This window comes from Panthera pardus, unplaced genomic scaffold (assembly GCF_024362965.1).
Source record: "Panthera pardus isolate Hobbes unplaced genomic scaffold, ASM2436296v1 HiC_scaffold_16, whole genome shotgun sequence".
Taxonomy (NCBI): domain Eukaryota; kingdom Metazoa; phylum Chordata; class Mammalia; order Carnivora; family Felidae; genus Panthera; species Panthera pardus.
In genome coordinates this window covers 78,513,417-78,528,773 of record NW_026526721.1, presented here as the reverse complement: position 1 = coordinate 78,528,773, position 15,357 = coordinate 78,513,417, and the positions used below count along the sequence as shown (strand labels likewise).

Genomic DNA, 15,357 nt, shown 5'->3' with positions numbered 1-15,357 from the left:
TGGGTTGTTGGACAGAGGGCCTTAGCTTTTAGCTGCCTGTTGGTTGGGGACTGCTCTCAGCTCCTCACCGTATGGACCTCTTCAATATGGCAACTCATTACATCAAAGCATGGAAGCTTGGAAGGCAATAGGTAGAGTGTGTTCATAAGATGTAAGTCATACTCATCTGTGACCTAATCTTGGAAGTGACATCCCATCACATTTACTGCATTCTTTTTGTTAGAAGTAAGTGATTAGGATCAGACCCCACTCAGGATGAGGGGATTATGCAAGGCTGTGAATATAAAGTGGGAATCATCAGTGGCCATTTTGGAAACCTGCCTACTACAGAACAAGGTAGAATTAGACTTATCATCTGCAGGGATGTAGCACAAACATCAATTCACTTGTGGAATCTGGTGGATGTGTGAAGTTAAGGGGTGGAGAGAGCAGGTGAGATATCAGGAGAAGAATGCAACCAAGAAGATGTAAGCAGTTATGAAGGCTCCAATAGATGTAGGAGGAATTGCACACTCTGAGAACATTAGAGCTGGATTGGGTTTGGAGATCTTTTGATCTATTTTCTCAAAGAATCCAAGGCTTATAGAGGGTCACAGTGATGGTAGCTGAGCGAAGAATTGGGCTGAAGTCCTCAAACCCCTTTCTTCAGATTGTCAGCTTGTTATTATGGAAATACCTCTGAACTGGGAGTAAAGAGATTTGTTCTTGTAACTTTTGATTTGCTTGTGAGTAGCTGTGTGACCTGGATCAAGTTACTTCCTTGAGTTATGGTTACTCAGTCTACATGAAGCTATCATTTGTTCATGTATATTTATGTGCCTCATGAACACATTAGCTCTTGTTTGTGAAAATCCTTTATAAACTATATAAAATTCTTTATAAACTATATATATTATTCTTTGTCAGCCTTTAGAAAAAAAGCATGTGTTTTGCTGAAATTAATGACCTAAGTTTGAGGCAAGCAAGCACCTCCTCCTGCCACAAAACATGAGTATTAGTTCATTGAAATACAGATAATTTTATCTTTTTCTATGTCAGTGTAAGTCATCTATTGGTACGTGATGAACTACCCAAAAACATAGCACTGTTTATTTTACTCATGAATCTCCAGCTTTGGTAGTGTTCCATGAGGATGGCTTATCCCTGCTCTGGGAAACCAGCTCAGATCACTTGGCTTGCGGGTGGAAAATTCACTTTTAGCTTAGATGAGTAATGGCCAGTGTTTGTTACCAGGAGCTTGGCTGGAGCTGTGCATCTGGAACCATGGTTTCTTTCCATGTGCATCTTCCACAGGCCGGTGGGGCTTCCTCATAACCTGATGGCTGAGGATCACAATCACAAGGGCAGATGTCGCCCAAAGGGATGGTAGACATGCATGCATTTTTTATGACTTAGTGTCATATAGTGTCATTTCCACTGTAGGGTGTTGTTTGAGGTAGTCACAAAGACTCACATAAGCTCAAGGACAGAGGACACAGACTCCACCTTTGGATGGGGTTGTGGCAAGGTTCTATACGAACATGTGTGCAAGAGATACTGTTGTGGCCATCTTTAGAAAATACAGTCTGCCATTGTGTTGTATTATATTCTATCATGCCATAGTTTATCATATATCAGAATGGTTTATGTTATATTGGTTTCTATTATTAAGTACTTATTACGTGCCAGACACGTTGGCAGTTCTGTAAGTCTCTTAGAGTTCACTTAATTCACACAGCAACCCTGTGCATTAGTTGTTATTCCCGTTTTCACAGATGCGGAAACCAAAGATGTTCATTTTAAGTCAGTTGTCTAAGGTCAAACCAGCTCGTAAGTTGCAGAGTTCAGATTTAAATCCAGTTGATCTAATTCTGGAGCCCCTACATTCAACCCCTCTGCCAGATTGCTTCTATGTTTTTCTCTGTATCTATATTTCAAATCACGCCCCTCCCATTCTCTTACCTGCACTTTCTGCACCCCCGTCTTCATCTGTCAATGTGAGCAAGAGTGAGTGGACAGAGAGGCAGACTGATTAGGGAGGAATCACATGCAGGAAGTAATACCTTTGGAAAGGATGGACCTGAGCCTGTCCTTAGGCACTCCAGGGGTTAGTGCTAGGAGGCCCCAAGAAAGGAAGCCGCATGTCACCGGTTCTGTTCAGAGTTTACAGTGGCTGGCTGTGATTGTGCCTTTAATTTAAAAAGACATGTAAGAGTCTAAGGAAATCCAGGGAGAACAGCTAAGTAAGAAGAGGTAGATCAAAAGGAAAGAAAGAAAGAAGAGAGAAAGAAAGAAAGAAAGAAAGAAGAGAAAAAGAAAAGAAAAGAAAAGAAAGAAAGGAAAGAAAGAAAGAAAGAAAGAAAGAAAGAAAGAAAGAAAGAAAGAAAGAAGAGAAAGAAAATGGGAACAGGGCCAATATTTGAAAACTAACGGAGTTGAGAGGTGTCTATCCTTATCCCACAGAAGTTCAGCTCTGGAATCTCACTGGATGATCTATCTAATAAATTAAATCCTACTTGTTTCTATATTGGGATTATTATTATTATTATTATTTTTTTTTTTTTTTTACCAGATTCCACCTCACAAATTGAGAAAATCACAATTAGGTTTTGTGCCAGTGAGTGTGTGTTTTAAAAACTTATTTATTCATTGAATTGTGTACTTCCATTTAACCAGCAATTGTGAGGCCCCTACTGAATGCAGGACACTGCAGATTAAAATCAAGGGAGCGCAGTTTTTACCTTTGCCCACCCCACAAGGGACTTCTAATGTAGGCAACAGATGAGTAAACAGATGACAGGATATATAATAACTATAATGACGAGTGAATGAATAAGTCTCTGTGAATTCACAGAGTAAGGTGCTCCAATCTCCTTCCAGAGAGATCAGAGGAGGCTTTTTAGAAGTGGCATTTAAGTCGATATATTAAGGAACTGGAAATAGTTCAGCCTGGTTGGAGCTCAGGGTATGTAGGGCAAGTGTCATGAGATAAGCCTGGAAAAGAAGGCAGGTAGATAGGTTTCTGCAAATACATCTCCTACTTCTGTCTTCCTGTCTGCCTGTATATACAGTAATGACTCAGTACCAGGAATCTCAGGCTACACTCAGCAAACATACGTAACATTGCATTTCTCTGTGATCCTTCTACCTATCTGTCCTCAGTGCAAATACCAGCAACACATCTGAAAACTGTCAGGATGGGGGCTGGAAGGTCTTATGTCCCATCAGGATCAAATCAAAGCAGTCCTAAGTCAGTGAGTCCGTTGGGGCCACGCTTCTTTCCTCCAGCCTCTCTTCTTCATAGGCTGCCAGGCCTGTAGCACTGTCATGCGGTAACACTCATGATTTGGAAGTGCTTTACTACACAAAGCACATTCACATTGTCTCTTGTTTCACTTAGCACATGTGAATTAGTTGTTAACTCATCTGAAATAGGACAAAACTGAGGCCCAGAAATGCGATGATTTCATTTCACCAAACGCACACACACACACACACACACACACACACACCACCACCACCACCACCACCAACAACAACAACAACCACCACCTAGAGAATCCAGTGGTTAAATTTGTTTCTTCTGCTTCTGGTACCTAAGTGGTCTTCCCATTAACTGGGAACTCTGTTCAAATGAACCCTGAACTGGAAACTTGGTGCATAAAGTGGCTTAATGGGTAGAACAGGTTTTTATGGGAATATGCACTTGGGGGTTTCTGGAGCTTTGCTGAGTACTATTCTGCTCACTCTGGAGGCCACTGTGAGGCATCCCTATCTCTAGTGTGGAAACCAGTCCCCGTCCACTGTGGAAACTTTCCATGTCATACCTCGGAGCTTCCAGGAAAGACCTAATGACCATTTTGTTGCCTAGAGTGGGAGTAATGTTGGAAGGGTGCCACCATGCTGTGGGGTCAGCCTCACCATTCTCCCCCTGATCCAACCATGAGTTCCTGTGGATCAAAGCCAGGCCCATGAGAGAATAAAGGAGAGAATGAAAGAGCCGGAAGAGGGTGGAGGCAACATGGCACAGTGGACAGTGCCTGTGAAATCTCATCTAAATCCTGCCCCTGACTTGTTACATGATTTTTTGCCAGGCAAGCGGACTTCCCTTCTTGTGCGCCAGCATTTCCGCTCACAGTACTGAGGATTTGGACCCCAGGTCCCTCAGGTTCTAATAGAAAATATCCCATGAGGTCTTCATTCCCTGAAGAAGGCACATAGCTTGTTCCAACTCAGGCCCTAATAGGGGGATCAGCCCTACTGCTTAACACTGCCTTTCATGACCTGCTCTGGTAGATGTTCTGAAAGTGTCATATTTCATGAATAGAGGGAACTTGACCTGGTGAGTTGAGCAAGTTATCATCAGGCAGGAATTCAAGTGCTTACTCACTTTTTATCCCTGATTTGTTTCATTGTGTTTAGACATTTCCTTACACTTCCTGCCTTATTTTGCTGCCTTAAATATGGGGATAATAAATGAGGAAACTCTTGGGGTGAAGAAGAGGGAGGGGAAAGACCGAATAGGAGGAGGGCTGCGGGTGTAAAAATGGCCAGCCCCTGTGTCTCTTGTTCTAGAAGAATCAGGATAGTTTGGATTCACATCTAGAAAGTGGCAAGAGGGGCAAGGTAGAAAGCAGGAGAGGCATAGCTGATGTTGATGGCAGAACTTTTTGTAAAATGCTGCATGTTTCAACTTGCCCTTGTCCCACTCTCCAGCATGGGAAGGGTCCTTGGAGGTCTTACGTTTCAAGTCCCCTGGTCTTACAGAGGAGGGCGTAGAGATCTGGCCGGGGACTGACTCTCCCATTCACGTTGTTACTACGCATCCCTCTCATAGAATGCACACACTGGGAGGCAGTTGGTGCAAGGGCCAGGTGGTCCTAAGATGCCTCAGTACTAGTTTGGCCTGTTCTGGATTCACCTAAATACTCATTACTTTGCTTGACAGTAAAGATTAGATCTAGTTGGTAAGAAACCAAGACTCTAGCAGGAATGGCAGGAGATGAAACCCTCCGATCATGGCCATGATATTTTAACAGCGGGGGCCACTGTCATTCCTGGAACATATGTGGTTGATGTGTTTAGAGGCCTTGAATTTATGAAAATAATAATGAGATGTTCCAACACAAAGCGGTTTCCCATGTTAGCTGGCTGTCGGTGGACAGCTTAAGAGAAATCTATATTCCGTTGTTTTATTTTGTTGTCCTCATTATTGATTACATTGAGGGGCTGGATCATATTAAGATATGATTACAGTACCAGAATATATTAACTCTCCCTGTAAATTAAAGCTCCACATTATTAATTGAAATCCAGGAAAAATATAAATTGATGGAGCCTCACTGTGTTGCTGCTACCTCTTCAAATCCCCCCCCCTTTTTTTTTGGCAGGGGGTAGCATGGATGTCTTCTAAAGGGATTAGAGGACGTTGGCTTGCCTGATAGCTCAGAAATCTGCAAATACGATTTTCTAAAAAACTGATTTTATATAGTTTATGTATTTTTGGTAGCTCCAAGCCTGACTGCCAGAACATTCTGCTTTATAGTAATGCTCTGGTTTTACCACTGAAAGCTGTAGCATTGTGCTTTATCTCATTATCTCCAGATTGCAGCATCTGAGATGTAGAAAGACTGATAAACCTAATAACTATAGACTCTGCTTACCTGAGACTGAGTAGCTCAGAGGCCTCCACTACCGCCCATTTCTCCTTGGGGAATAGATTTATTTTTTTCAATAAAAATTAAATTTATGCTCTCATGACCGCCTCACACCCTTTCTCCAAGTGGGTAAGAAACAAACATGCACAGGCTCACACGTCTATTCTTGTTCTCTGTTTTGCAATTTCTGGGAAGAAAAGGCCTTAGAATGGGAGAATAGATTTAGAAATTTAATCTGAGGATGTGTCATTGTTGTGGTATGAGATATCTAATTGCCCTTCTGCTTGTCAGGATATGTGTTTTTAAAGCTACTATCCATCAAGGCCTTTATTTTTAATTTTAATCTAGCGTCTTCCCACCTCCCTGACCCTGTTTTCTCTCTTTTTTCCTTCTCCTCCTTTCCTACTTCTCTCCACTACCTCGTATGCACACAAGTAGACCCACATCCACTTACACAGCAGTATGGGTGGTACAAACCTATATGCACACATACATGTATGCACACATGCATACAGACATGGACACACAGGTACACATATACACACATATGCCGTGTACATGCTTACACACTTACATATACACACGTGTGCACACCTGTTAACTACATAATAGTCTTAGTATTGCCTAAGTTCTTATGATTTGTCAGGATCTCTGTTTGCATACATTGTCTTATTTAATGTCTAAGCTTGGGAGGTGATACTCGCTATATCCCTGTTGAACAGATGAGGAAACTGAGGTTGGCGGAGGGTAAGTAAATTTCCCAAAGCCATATATCTCATAACTCAGTGGTGATTACAACTGTGGCTCTCTGGTTCCAATGCCCATGCTTCTGTCTGCTGTACAGTGGTACCCTGAAATAGTTCCCAGAAGAGTTAGCCCCCTAAAAGAAAGGATTTCTTCACAATGAAATCAAATTTTTGTACATTGCAGTTCATGTCAAGTGACTTCTCTAGACAATGAGGAGACATTTTATGGTGGATCTAATCCAGACTAGAAACCGGAATGTGTAAGTCCTTTATCACTTTCCCTATCTCTTCCTGGTGATTTGGGGCAGGTACCTAAATGGGGGAAACGGTGCAGTTTATAACCTCATAGAAACGTACTTAAGTTCTGTTGAGATGGATGCCGAAAGAAGTCGGTGAGAACACATGCAAAAATTATCTACATTTGGGGTCTGGCTACTCCTGTTCTTCACCTCTTACACCATCTTCTCCTCTTGACACATTCACCTAGTTGTTTGCCCAGGGAGGGAAGCCATCTCAGATCGCATCTGTGGCCTCTTGTTTATTCTAGCAAACACTTGGACTGGCTTCGCTATGACCTCACTACAGGGGTATTCGGAGCCAAGGCACGGCTCTTAGTTGGCGTGTGCACTTCCCACTCACTGCAAGAACGAGTAGTTTAGGGCTACCCGGAAGTGTCTTCTCCAGAGCACTGCCACATATGTATTATCCTTAGTAGAAATGAGAACAACTGAGACATAGTGGCAGAGCTAACATTTAGAAAATAGGGCTTATAATGACCATTTCAGTTCTTTTCCTTCACTGGTTGATCATTCCCACCTTGGAAGCTGATGGACACGTGAAGGCTCAGGATTGGTGTGCGTTCCAATACGGGTACCAAATGTTAAGGTCTACTGTTGGGAAAGGTAGCGTTGGTGATCTCTGTCACTATATTTACACCAACAGTGAGTACACTGGTCACGAGGCTTTCCTGAACTTTGTGTATGTCTCAGATTCTGTAGTATTTTCACAAGGTACTTTTATGGTAAGAGAAAAAGGATGCTCTTTGCTGTTAATGTGACCAAGATACTTCAAAGTCAGTCTTATTTTTTTGGCATCAAGAGAACCCTCCTGCCCCCATTTGCCACTCTCCACAGCTTGTTAAATTGAACAAGACTTCTGTGTTACAGTGATTTGTCCAAAAATTTAAAAGTATAATTCAACATAGAGCATAATAAGAAATCATATAAAGCAGGAGCCAGCAAAGCCACAGCCTTTGAAAAATAAAACAAACAAAACAAGTCTTTGGGTATTAAGCATGGTGGCTGTGTCCTAAGCTCTCATTTATTTTTGGCAGTTGGAATCTTTGAAAAGCACAAATTGCTGGCCCGTTACACTTGCAGGCTTCAAGTTACTGGCAAGCTGACTGGTAAGACTGTCGGTTAGGAGTGGTGAGGCACATTAGATTGTGGCGAGAAAGTTGTCTGAACGAGCATCCCTTATTTCTAGAAGAGAGGCAGAGGTAGCTGTGCTGCCCAATTCATGAGGTGGTGTATTAAATGAGATATCAGGGAAAGCAGCTCGTTAAACCTTAGTTGGTGTCCGTGTATCTTTTGGCAAAGTGTCTTCTTATGAGCCTCAGGGAGCTTGTTGGATCTGGAGAAAGAAACTGGGTCATAAGTTGTTTTCAGTAACAATTGCATATATTTCTCCATAGAGAAATAGTGTCCAAACTATGAACTCTTGTAGAGAGTTCCTATTTTATTAAGTTTAGTAATAAACCTAATTTCTTGTAAAGCATCTAGTGTTTCCAAATATTTTTAAATGTGTTGGCCCCTCATCAAACCAATAGGTCTATATGGGAACAGATCCTGTGTGAGTTAGCAGGCTATAAAAATAAACCTTCCCTTTAGGACCTTAACTTTAGTAGGGAAATCCTAACATAGTCACGGACAGAGAAGATAGAGGAGGAGCCATAGGAGGAGAATGTAAAATACACGTCTGTGTGTGTTGGGAGTAGGAGGGATGGTGGTGGCTGTTGAAGTCACTTTCCGCCAAAGAGATAGATTATTCTCCCCTGAAAAAAAGTCACGCCTGTGCCTGGCCTTTATTTCATGGTCAACTATGGGCATTGGGTGATGCCGGTGAGAATGATGCTCTAGGAGCAGAGATATAAGCAATTTCAGGAAACCCTGTGCCGTTTAGCATTGTCTTGGGAGAAGGGTACGAGAAGGGAGGAACGTTAAGAGGTCAGATTAGAAAGATGTGATTCCATCTTGGAGGTCCTTTCACCTCAGGTAGAGCAACTTGTGTAAGTGGTTTGAATATTAACTGGATTAACTGACAGAAAATTGTGCGGTGTTCCTGGGGCCTTCCTATCTCTCGGTTTCAATTTCCCCATCTGTCAAATGTCAAATAAGAGTTTTTAACCTTCTTCCTTTTTTTTTTTTTTTTTTTTTTTTTTTGAGGGAGAGAGAGTGCGTGTGCACATATGTGCCTGAGTGGGTCAGAGGCAGAGAGAGAGGGAGAGAGAATCCCAAGCAAGCTCCAGGCTGTCAGCACAGAGCCCCTTGTGGGGTTTGAACCCACAAACTGGTGACATCATGACCTGAGCCGAAGTCAAGAGTCAGATGCTTAACTGACAGAGCCACCCAGGTGCTCCAAGAGTTTTTAGCTTTCTAACCTCCGAGTTATGACTCTGATCTCTGATGTTTCATAAATCCTTGAATAATTTCATCTTAGCCTCCCGTTAAGATTACTTATTCAGTACATATAACTGTACTGGTTTCTGTAGTAAACAGTATTGTAGTAAATACCCGGTGGGAACTAGGACTGAGAAAACAGTCATGTGTTGCTGATTTAACTATGATCTGGAAAACTGTATGAGAAGTAAGCATGGGCCATCATCAGCTCATGAAACTCATGGGCAAAGGCCGGAAAGTGTGAGCTTGACCTATGTTATCAGTTTATTATTATCAGTCTATTATCCCTGTGACAGTGTCACTAACTTGGTGACTTAAAGCGATACATTTCTTTATTATCTTCAAATTCTGTAGTTTAGAAGTCTAGTACCTGTCTCTTCACCAAAGATAAAGGTGTTAGCAGAACTGCTTTTGTTTCTGGAGGTGCTAGGGGACAATTCTGGGGGCTTTTCCAGCTTCCAGCGGCCTCCCGGATCCCCTGGCTTGTGGCCTATTCTGAAGGAAATTCCCAGTCCTTTCAAAGCCAGCAACCTTGTATCTCTCTGACCTTTCTTCTAAGGGTATGTCTCCCTCTGACCACAGCTGGGAAAGGTTCTCTGCTTTTTAGAAGTCATGTGATCCGATTCGGCCCGTCTAGATAATGCAGGAGAACCCTTCCATTTCAAGATTTAATCACATCTGCAAAGTTCCCTTTGCCAAGTAAAACAACACGTGCACAGCTTCTGGGAATTCGAGTGCAGATATCTACGACTGAAGTGTTATCTCACCTACCACTGTCTGTTTCTGGGAATGTCAATGATCACACATGGTTAATGCATAGACAGTGAGGCTGTCCCTGAGAAAAGGGATCAGTAGCCAGATTGTGGACTGTGTTTTGCGCTCCATGTAGAGTTCTGAGGTTATTCTGATGCCAATCGGGAACTATTCAGTTCTTTTTTAGCACAGGGGTATTTAGTCTGTAATTAACTGTCCAAGTGGGTAGCTCTGTGGTACCCAACAACCCTTTGCATTTATTTCTATGAGAAAAATTGAATCTATTTTTCAACTCCACACACTGGAACACAATTCAGTGCCGTCATTATAGTCTCACCATTCTCATCATTAATATTCTCACCTCTTTTTACCACGTTCTTTTTCTACATCGTCTCCCTAACTTGATTGTCTTGGAGTCTGAGGGAATGCCATTCATGGTCTGTGAGTTGTTGGGTAAAAAGTTCAGGAAGGTTTTCATTGGGCAAAGGTGTTTCAGGTTCTGGAAACTGGAACTTGGTCACGGCAAGAGGTATTTAGGAGGACAAAGAGATGCCTGTTCCTTGCAAGGGCAGCCTGTTGAGTTTGTGCTTTCTGGAGCTGACAGGGCCTGCGTGAGGAGGGGGATAGCCTCTTCACATATTTAACTCAGGCATAACACCCAGTTTCCTCTCAGGTCCCCAAGGAGCAGATCTAGGATGTCTAATGACAGAATTGGCACTGAATCTCTGCACGTTCAACGTAAGAGTGGGTAGTTAACTTGTGTGCTTGTTCAAGAATGATTCGTAATGCAGAGGAGGAGCTGGCGAATAGACGAAGCCTAGTAAATTGAAAGATTCTCCTGATGGAACAGGGAAATTGAGATTTATTGTTTAGTCAGTTTTAATTACAGTGTTGTGTTGCAGAGGAAAGCAGCTAAACAGGACGTTGGCTTGTAACACCACCAACGTGGAATCAACCTCAAAGGAGATGGTTGTCAGAGCAGTGTTCAGTGCCCGAGGTTTTACCAGATGAGTCACTTGTGTGAAGATATCTTGACACAGATAGAATCGAGGTGCTCACGTTATATCTGATCACAGAAATGTTAATGCAGAATAGCAAACTGGCTTTGATCTTCATGGGATTGCAGGCTGGGGAAGAAAGAGGGGGTGCATTTTTAAAGGTCATCTCTACTACTTAGGAGAAAACACATTTCGTGCCCATGTGAGACTGCCTTTCAAGATGGGAAATGAGTCCATTTGAGGGAAAACTGCAAATTGTTTTCTCGGTGTGAATTTTGTGTTAGCGTGGGTGTATGTGTGTGTGTGTGTATCCATGCACGTGTGTTTTTGGAAGAGTTTAGCATCCTAAATAGTTATTACTTCTGTGTTGTAGTTGATGACATCTAACACCCACTGTGGTGCATGGAGAGGAAGAACCTTCTATCTCCCACTTTAGGTGTTAACGATGTGGCATAATTTTACAAAAAAAGGCACACAATTTCAAATGTGACTTCTTTCCTAACTCGTAAGTAGAGTTGACAGCAATGACTTTATCTCCTCTGTGTAAACTCAGAAAGAGTATCTTTTGAATGAGTGGTAGTTGAATTCATACCAATGAATGTTAGAGAGTAGAGATGAATCGGTGTTTATTTGGGTGACAAGGAGAGTCTACAGGGACGAGGCTGCTTGTCTGAGGTTGGATAGCAGGTCAGGGGCACTGCCAGGACCAGAACCAGCATCGTCTGACTCCCAGCTACATTTTGGTTCACTACAGCTGCCTCTCACGTTTGACAGTCTGTGACTCACAGTCCAAATCTATGGTGATGCATATAATATTTCACTTTGATTCTAAATCAGCAAGCCATTTTTAGAAGAACTTACACTGCGGCTTTACATTTTACACTATTCTTATGGGTTCTTCAGGTTGTCTTCTGGAACTCTAATAAGAGTGACCAGAGGCACCATTTATTCATTACAGCATTCCCCCCTTATCCATGGCTATGTTTTCTATGATTTCAGTTACCTGTGGTCAGCCCTGGCCCAGAAGTAGAGGGTCCTCCTTCTGGCCTGTTGTCAGGTTAGTAGTGACCCAATATTACATCACAATGCCTCCGTCACTCGCCTCACTTCATGTCATCATGTAGGCATTTTATCACCTCCCTTCATCACAAGAAGAAGGATGAGTATAGTCCAATAAGGTACTTTGGGAGAGAAAGCCAGAGACCGCATTTATGTAACTTTTGTTACGGCATATTGTTATAATTGTTCTATTTTATTGTTATTGTTGCTAATCTCTTACTGTGCCTAATTTATAAATTAAACTGTCACAGATATGTATATATAGAAAAAACATGTATATGTATATATATGTATATGTATATATGTATATGTATATATATGTATATGTGTATATATATATGTATGTATATATGTGTATATATACTGTTCAGTATTATCCTTGGTTTCAGGCATCCACTGGGGGTCTTGGAAAGTATCCCTCATGGGGAAGGGGGCGGGGATTATTGTATCATGACAAATATTTTGTGAACACCTATTGAATGGCAGGCTCTCTTCTAGAAGGTGAAGCTGCAGCTTTGAATAAAAGAAAATGTATTTCCCCAAACCGTTCATATTCCTTTGGGGAGAAAAAACAAGTAAACATTAAGTCCGATGGAGTTAAGTGCTGTAGAGGAAAAGCAAGATAAATACAGGAAGTACTTTGATAAGAGTGCAGTAATAGTTGCTAGTTTGCATAAGGTAGGTAGAGAAGAGAAGGCCTGATGAGGGGGTGATATTGGAGCCGAAATCTCAAGTAGGGAAGGGAGTGAGCCATGCAGATGTTTGGGACAGAGGGGAGAATGTCCCTGAAGGAGGAGAGCACAAGTGGGGGAGCCCTGGGAGAGGTGCATGGCCAGCAACTAGCCTGTTTCTGAAAGAGTAAAGTGGCCAAAGATAGCTGGAGCTGAGTGATCTTAAGGGGAGCGAGAAAAGAAGGGGTCGGGGATCTGTTGGGCCAATGATCATCATACAGTACAAGCTTGTGGTCTGTCGTAAGCACTTTGACTCTTAGTCACTCCCATCCGAGTGAGATGGGAGCATTTGGAGTCACATGATCAGCCTTGTGCGAGTAGAAAGTCGGCTGCAGTGATAATCCACACGAGACATGATGGCTGGTTGTAGGTACGGGGCAGGTGCTAAGCAGTAGTGGGATTCTGGATACATTTGGATGGTAGTGCTCAACAAGCTCTGTGGACAGGGTAGATGTAGAATACAAGAGCAGAAGAAGAGGCAAGAATGACTGCTGGGTTTCTAGCCTAAGCTACTAGAAGAATGGACATGGCAATTAGTGAGATGCCAGGAGGACAGCAAGAGAATCAGTTTTGTGTTTGATTTTTCTGAAGAGCAGGGGTGATCCGGAATTTGGTTTCAGGTGTGGTACATTTGAGCTCTTAGACATGCAAGTAATGGTTGAGTAGACAGTTGTATATTTGTCTCTGGGGCCCCAGGGCAAAATCTTGATTTAATATAGATTTAAGAGTCAATGGATATGAATTGAAAACGTTGATACTGAGTAGCATCACCTGAGGCGATGGATTAAGGCCGGGCCAGTATTTTGATGTCTCAGAGAGAGACAGAGGAACCATTAAAGGATGTCATGAACAGGGACATTAGGTAGGGGGAGAATCAAGGGACGGTGCTGTCCAGACATGGAGTGAAAAAAACTGCTTCGAGACTGAGTAAGTGAGCAGGTTCTCTGTGGGATCAGATGCTAGGAGGACTGAGAAGTGGATCACTGGATTTAGTCAGGTCTTTTGTGGGGTTTGCCTTGACACAAACAGGTCTCACTGCTGTGTTGAGCTTCTGGCTCATACCTGATGTACTTTTCCTTTGTCCGGGTGGAACCCATGCTAAATAATGGTTAGATGCAAGGGCTCCGGAGTTACAATCCTGGCTCCATATCTTTACTTTTTAAGCTTACACAACTTATTTGACCTTCCTCTATGCTTATTTTTTGAGAGAGGAAATGATCTCCACTTCATAGCGCTATTGGGAAGGTTGGATGAGATAAATGCTTAGCACAGTATCTGTGACATAGCAAATGGCCAATAAATGGTAGGTCTTATGATTAAGAATAGAACAATCAGTAAAATTTAATGAAAATGAACCTGCCTTATGTTTTCTTCTTATCCTAAAAATCACATATCTCTCTAGAGTTGCACCTGAATGGTTGGCCTATTTTATGTTCTTTCTTTCTTTGTTTTTCTTGGGGGCATTTTCACAATCATTACACGAGTTGACCACATTGTAATCTACTAGTTCTGTCTTCTAGATCGAGTTCCCTGAGAAGCCATATCCTGCGCATACCTCAAAACTTAATGCAGGGCTTGGCAGATCTGGCACTTTAGGCTTGATTAAAATGGTTTCTGAATGTCCTGGTGACTGATCAGGGTGTCACATGCAGGGTCATTCCAGTATGCAATGTGGTAATGCTGGGGTAGAGTCCTAATTGCTGGAGTCTTACAAACGCGTTTTAATTTCTTAGAATTCTTCAGTGTCTTTTTAATGTACCATCCCCTCCCTTTACAGGTTATTGCACAAGTAAACCCTTGTACTTTTCTCACTCCTGTAAGGGGCCCCGAGCTATTACTCAGTTCAGTTGAACTGTGGCGTTGGTCTTGTTCTGTGGCGGGTACCTCTATGGCAACTACACATTCTTTCTCTTTCTAGTACCTAAGAATAAAATGAGGCCTTCATTTTGGCTTTCTCCCTTTCATAGTTCCAGAAGCTCAAATAATCGGGTCTTTATTTTAAAAGTGTCTTCATGAGTTGGAAAAGAAAGGGAGGAGGAGGTTGATGTTTGTTTCCTTTCTCTTCTTTGAAATACATGAGTAAAGATAACTCTTCACAGATCCGAACTATAGCAAAAACTGTGTTTGTTGGATTCTGGAAACATGTTTTTAAATCTAAAGCAACCCTGGGCCAGGAGGAGTGAAGTGGCAACAACTTCAGCAGCCGGAGGTGTATTTTTAAGAGCTGTGTCCCTCGACGGAAGGAGATACTGGGAGCGAACATCTGGTCTAATTCTTGTGCCTTCGTTTACCAGTTCGCAAAATGACAACAGGTGTTTCTTGGCTTTTTCACATAGCGTGCAGTCTAGGTGGTAAAGTGGTATGTTCAACTCCTCAGTTTGCTTTTTGAGGAGTAGTGGGTTGCTACTGAAAAGGCTCTAACGTAGTTCCCACTGACCTGTCCTTCCCCAGAACACCGGAGGCCTGTGCCCCGTTCAAAGGACCTTGGCTAACATGTTTACCTGAATAAGGATAAGAGTCAAGAAGAATCAGAGGGAAGCCGGAGACTTGTAGAAGACTTATTCTATTGTTGCTGATGCCACAATTTAGTAAAGTGTGGAGAATGGGTTCGTGATGGTTTGGTGTTCTCTTTTCTGCATGTATGTTTGCAATAAGCAAAACAACAGAGGACATGAGAACTGAGAGAGCCCGATGTCAGTACTTCATGTTAGAGATTCTCAAACAGGTTCAGAAAAGTGAACTGATTTGTGCAAGGT

General features: G+C 42.4%; 1 protein-coding gene and 1 long non-coding RNA gene across 8 annotated transcripts in view; one reads left to right on the top strand and one right to left on the bottom strand.

Moving 5' to 3' along the window:
- LPP (LIM domain containing preferred translocation partner in lipoma) overlaps positions 1 to 15,357 on the top strand; it is a 677,239-nt gene that overhangs the window by 349,997 nt on the left and 311,885 nt on the right. The window contains exon 1 of one of the 6 annotated variants that reach the window (XM_053903548.1): positions 11,908 to 11,989. The exons of the other annotated variants lie outside the window; for them this stretch is intronic. The gene's annotated coding sequence lies outside the window, so the exon portion shown is untranslated. Of the gene's footprint in view, positions 1 to 11,907; positions 11,990 to 15,357 lie in introns of those variants that run through there. 6 annotated transcript variants of the gene reach the window in all.
- LOC109275302 (uncharacterized) lies at positions 6,548 to 11,927 on the bottom strand. Of its 2 annotated transcripts, XR_008422488.1 has the most exons (3): positions 11,815 to 11,927; positions 10,175 to 10,940; positions 6,548 to 8,014 (listed from the first exon to the last, which is right to left on the bottom strand). It is a non-coding gene; the product is annotated as an uncharacterized LOC109275302 (long non-coding RNA). The 2 variants fall into 2 exon arrangements; XR_008422489.1 differs by lacking the exon at positions 10,175 to 10,940 and having other exon boundaries at positions 11,815 to 11,883.